This window comes from Cetorhinus maximus, chromosome 7 (assembly GCF_964194155.1).
Source record: "Cetorhinus maximus chromosome 7, sCetMax3.hap1.1, whole genome shotgun sequence".
Taxonomy (NCBI): domain Eukaryota; kingdom Metazoa; phylum Chordata; class Chondrichthyes; order Lamniformes; family Cetorhinidae; genus Cetorhinus; species Cetorhinus maximus.
The window spans coordinates 87965876-87971875 of NC_135885.1; positions in this window are offsets into that span (position 1 = coordinate 87965876).

The window sequence follows — 6000 nt, forward strand, 5'->3', positions numbered from 1 at the left end:
GATAATTGTCTTAATCAGGTTTTCAGAGGCTAGGTCTTTCTTTAATTTAACAATTAACTAAAAGTTGTTGTTAGGGTTTGAAGAAGGTGAGTTTTAGTCCAGCCTTAAAACAGGGCTTCCCTTGTTTTTTGTCAATTTAGTTTATTGTTTTGACTCAAAAGAGTTAAAACAGGGCTCATACAGGCTTAGCTTGCAGCTGCAATTAGTTAATTAGATAATTGTCTTAATCAGGTTTTCAGAGGCTAGGTTCAGAGAGTATAAAAGTAGGCTATATTATAGTGCTGACTTTGTCTGCCCTGGAGTGTTGTGTGGCTGCAGTAGAGTGCTTCAGTTGGAGTTTGGTGGCTGAGGGAGTTTGGTGAGCAGGGAGGAGGTTCTCCTTTCCTTTTCTACCTTTCCTCAGAAAGAAGAGTGGCGGCCTTGGTAAGTGGGACCTGGTGAGTAAATTAGAAAAGTGTAATATTTTTAAACAAGTTCATACACTTGGATTTAACTGAGAAGTGCCAGGAATAAGAGAAATTTAGGGCCAATATAATAAAGTAATATAAATAATCCAAAAGAGATTAAAGTTAATGTAAGGGAAGTAGAATTAAAACATGGCAGGGCAGCTCAGTTGAATGGAATGCATGTCCTGTAATATATGAGAAGTCATGGATGCTACCGATGTCCTAGATGACCACATGTGCAGGAAGTGCTGCCAGTTGCAGAAATTTGACCTCCGGATTTCAGATCTCGAGCGGTGGCTGGAGTCATTGGGGTGCACCCACGAGGCTGAGAGCTATGTGGATAGCATGTTCAGAAAGGTGGTCACACCGCAGCTTAAGAGCCTGGAGGCAGAGAGGGAATGGGTGACCACCAGGCAGTCCAAGAAAAGTAGGCAGGTAGTGCAGGAGTCCCCTGTGGTTCTGCGCACAGATTGGTTTTCTGTTTTGGAAGCTGGTGAGGGCGCTGGTTCCTCAGAGGCATGCAGTCAGAGCCAAGTTGTGGCACTATGAACAGCTCAGCTGTACAGGATGGGGGGAGATGGCACCTGTACAAGCTGGTCGGGTTGCATCTGAAGAGCACTAGGACTGAGTTCCTTGCGGGACGTTTTGCTAGTGCTGTTGGGGAGGATTTAAACTAATCTAGCAGGGGTGTGGGAACCAGGAGAGAATATCAGAAAGTAATACCAGGGTACATGGAATGCTGGGAGAGGCAGATAGCACTAAAATAAAGGATAGTAAGTTAATAGATGGAATCAGAGTAAGGGAGCAAGTAATGAAGTCTAAATCACGGTTACACTGCATGTATGTGAATGCACTGAGTACAGTTAATAAAATTAGGGAGTTACAGGCACAGCTTGCCTTGTGGGATTATGATGTTGTGACGATAGCAGAGACCTGGTTTAAGGAAAGGCAGATCTGGGTGTTAAATATTCCTGGTTACAAGGTATTCAGAAAAGATAGGAAAGGGAAAAAAGGAGGAGGGGTGTGCGTTTCTGGTTAAGGAAAGTATTGTAGTATTGGAGAAAGAGGATGTGTCAGAGGATTCAAGGACAGAATCAGTTTGGCTAGAGCTAAGGAATAAGAAGGGGGCAATTACATTGCTCAATGTAATATATAGACCACTGGCTAGGGGGAAGGATATAGAGGAACAAATCTGCAAGGAAATTGCAGAGAGGTGTAAACATCATAGAGTAGTTATAATGGGGGACTTTAATTACCTGTGGATAGACTGGGATAGTGGTAGTGTAAAGGGCAGTGAGGGACAAGTGTTCCTAGATTGTGTTCAGGAGAACTTCCTACAGCAATATGTATCCAGTCCAACAAGAAAGGAGGCACTGCTAGACCTGGTTCTTGGGAATGAGGTGGGCCAAATTGGTCAAGTGACAATGGGGGAACATTTAGGGGACAGTGATCATTGTATCATAAGGTTTAGGATGATGGTGGAAAATGACATTGGTCAATCCAGCGTCAATCCAATCAACTGGCAGAGAGCGGACTTCAATGGGGCAAGAGCGGATCTGGGCCAGATAGACTGGAACCAAAGGCTGGCGGGAAAAGCAGTAGCTGAACAATGGGCTATCTTCAAAGAAGAGATGGTTTGGGCACAGTCAAGGTATGCTCCCTGAAAAGGGAAGGGTAGGACAAACAAATCCAGAGCTCCCTGGATGGCAAAGGAGGTAGAAACTACGTTAAAGAAGAAAAAGTTTGCTTACAACAGGTGTTGGGTAGTAAATACAATTGAGAACCAAGCTGAATACAGAAGGTTCAGAAGGGATGTGAAAAAACAAAGAGGGATTATGAAAAAAGACTGGCAGCTAACATAAAAAAAATCCCGAAGTATTCTATAAGCACATCAGTAGTGAAAGGGTGGTAAAAGGAGGATTAGGGTCAACTAGTGACCAAAAAGGGGATTTACACATAGAGGCAAGAGGCAAGGCTGTTTAAAGCCCCCTCTACTGCCCTAGTTATAACTCGCCAGAACACTGGTCTTGGTGCAGACCGTCCCAACTGTGCAGCTCCCACTTTCCCCAGTACTTGGTGCCAGCACCCCATGAATCAAAACCAATTTTTCCTAAACCAATCTTTGAGCCATGCATTCAACACCCTAATCTTATTTATCCTACGCTGATTTGCTTGTGGCTCAGATAATAATCCAGAGATTATTACCTTTGTGGTTCTGTTTGTTAATTTAGCCCCTAGCTGTTCATATTCCCTAAGTGGAAGCCCTTGCCTGGTTATTTTTATGTTGTTAGTACCTACGTTGACCATGACCATTGGATTCTCCCCCTCCCACTACAAGTTCCTCTTCAGCTCGGAGCATATGTCCCAGACCCTGGCACTGGGCAGACAACTGGACTCTTGCTCTCGGCTACAGAAAACTGAATTTCCCCCTGACTATACTGCCCCCTACTACCACTAGTAGGCAGCATGGTCAGTTTGATCATCCACCCTGCGGCAGCTCCCTTTCCCCCATACAAGCTGCAAGGACCTTCAACCTGTTGGACAATTGCAAGGGAAAACACTCCCCCGCTTCCACCTTCTTGATCCCCATTCCTGCCTCACTCACAGTCACATCATCCTGCCCTCACCATGAACTAAATCAGAAGGTCTTGGCCTAAGACGTGTGACTGCCTCCTGGAACAAAGTATCCAGGTAACTTTCCCCTTGCCTTATGCATCAGTTGTCTGCAGCTCGGCCTCCAGTAGCTAGGGAACAAAGTTTGGAGCAGGGACTGAAGACAAAGGCATCAGTCTTCCCAATATTTAATTGGAGAAAATTTCTGCTCTTCCGGTATTGGATGTAGGATAACTAGCCTGATGATTTAGTAACAGTGAAGGATTCGAGACTGGTCGTGGTGAGGTAGAGCTTGGTGTTGTTAGCATACATGTGAAAATTAGTGCTGTGCTTTTGATGATGTCACTAAGTGGTAGCATGTAGATGAAAAATAGGACGGCCTAGAATTGGTCCTTGGGCAACACAAAATGTAACTGAGTGGGAGTGAGAAAAGAAGCTATTGCGAGTGATTCATCCACCCAGCTGGATGACAGTGGAAAAGTGTTGGAGGAAGATAGTGTGATCAACCATGTTTTCATCTACATGCAGACGGGTTGAGAATCATAAGATCTTAAGAAATAGGAGCAGGAGTAGGTTAACATCATGGCTGATTATAGCTTAACTCCTGCCTGCACCCCCATAACCCTTGAGTCCTTTGTAGATCAAAAATCTAACTAGCTCAGCCTTGAATATATTCAATGACTCAGCCTCCACTGCTCTGAGGAACAACTCCCTTTCCTACCTACCTTTGTATCATCAGCAAATTTAGCTTCAACTGTAACCAGCATTGATCCCTATGGCATTCCACAAGTTACAATTCTCCAACCTGAAAATGATCCATTTATCCCACCCAACTCTGTTTCCTGTTAGTTAGCCAATCCTCTATCCATGCTCATATATCAAAAATCATGAGCTCGTATCTTGTGCATTAACCTTTTATGTGGCACCTTATCAAATGCCTTTTGGAAATCCAATAACACTTCATCTTTATCCACTCTGCTTATTACATCCTCAAAGAACTGTTATAAATTTGTCAAACACAATTTCCCTGTCACAAACCATGTTGACTCTGTCTGCTTGTATTATGATTTTCTAAATGTCCTGCTACTACCTTGTTAATAATGGATCCTAGAATTTTCCTAATAACAGATGTTAGGCTAACTGGCCTATAGCCTTCTGCTTTCTGTCTCCCTCTTTTCTCAAATAGAGGGGTTACATTTGTGGTTTTTCAATCTGCTGGGGCCTTTCCAGAACATTTTTTTAAAAGTACAGCCTTTTCCATTCTTTAATGGTATCCAAACCATTTTAGTTGTCTTTCTTAGATCTTTTGTATAAGGGCCGTTCCTTGCCCATTCCATGTTCTTGTTACATCATTCTTGATTCTTTGCATCCTGAATACTCTGTATTCCTCTTAAACTGTTATCAAAAATCTTACAACTGGGCACCCTTCCTGTCTGTGCAATTTGATTCCCGGTTGTCACATTTGGCGAGTCATATTGAGCCTTTGGAAAAGGTTCAGAGGAGGGATGAAAGATTGTTTTCCAGTTTGAAAAGCTTTAGTCGCCCAGATAGGCTTAAAAACCATATCTATAAAATAATGAACTAGATTGTATTAATAGTAACAAATTATTTCAATCTGAATGGTTTGGAAGGACCAGGATTTGAGAGTAGGAGCTATGGAAGCAGACATAGAGAAAATACTTTTCCCTCAGGTCACCAGCAACAGGCCCAATATATTAATCAGAGACTCTTGGACAGTCCCGGTGAGCTTGCAACCCTAGTGCTGATCTTCTGTGTACCTTCAAAATAGAGCGGAACCATTCTCTGGCAAAAAGAAATGTATTATAAATCATGGTCTTCTGGGCTGATTTTGATCACCTAGAGGAATGTTCCTCATTTTCTTTCAGCCTTTTCTTAATACATTCAGGTTTCACCTTTACGTACAATTGCTAGAGATTAGAGCACTGAAACAGGCCATTCTGCCCTACTCATCTGTGCTGGTGTGTATGCTTCTCTCACTGCTCTTCCTATAACCTTGTCAGTATATTCTTCTATTTCTTTCTCCCTCATGTGCTTATCTGGCTTTCAGGTAAATTTATCTATGCTATTCACTTCAATTGCTCATATTGTTAGCAAGTTCCACATTTCTACCACTCTTCAGGTAAAGATCATTCTCCTGAATTTCCCATTGGAATTATTAGTGGTTATCCTATATTGATGCACCCCTATTTTTGGACTTACCCGTAGTGGAAACATCTCTGTATCTACCTGCCGAGCACCTTCATAATTTTCAAGAGCTCTATTAGGTCACCCTTTAGCCTTCTCCTTTCTCAAGAAAAATGACCAGCCTTTTCAGTGATTCCTGATGACTTCTGACATCCACCCCTGTGAATCTTTATTGCACCATCTTCAATGCTTCAATATCCTTTATTAATATGGAGACAAGAACTATCCTTTAAGGAATGAAACTTTCCCTTGTTATGACCACAGCCAATGTTAATTGCAAACCAAATCCTAGAGAGAAATTTGGCTTACGTGCCATACGCTTTTCTTTTCTATTCTGAAAACGAGAAGAAGACGTACTAATCTCAGCAGCAAGAAGTCCAGTAACACACTTTGGGATTTTAAAAATTAAAAGTTTAATTAACAAGAATAAAAGAAAACTTAAGCACACAAGATTACAGTTCACAGTTAAACTTAGTCTTAAAAAACATTCCCCCAAAAAGAATCTCTACTTGGGCAGACCCATAAGTAAACACCTTCTTGGCAAAACTCCCTTATAAATGTTTAACTATAAAAATCTAGTAATATTACCCAAGGCAAACATGCTGTAGCTTTACCAAAGGCATACTGCATGACCTCTAACTCTCTTCTACTCTGTTGTGGAAATCCAAGACTTCAGAACAAAACTGCTTTTTGCAGCCCAAGACTTTTCTGGCTTGACTGGATAGCTGATTCAAAC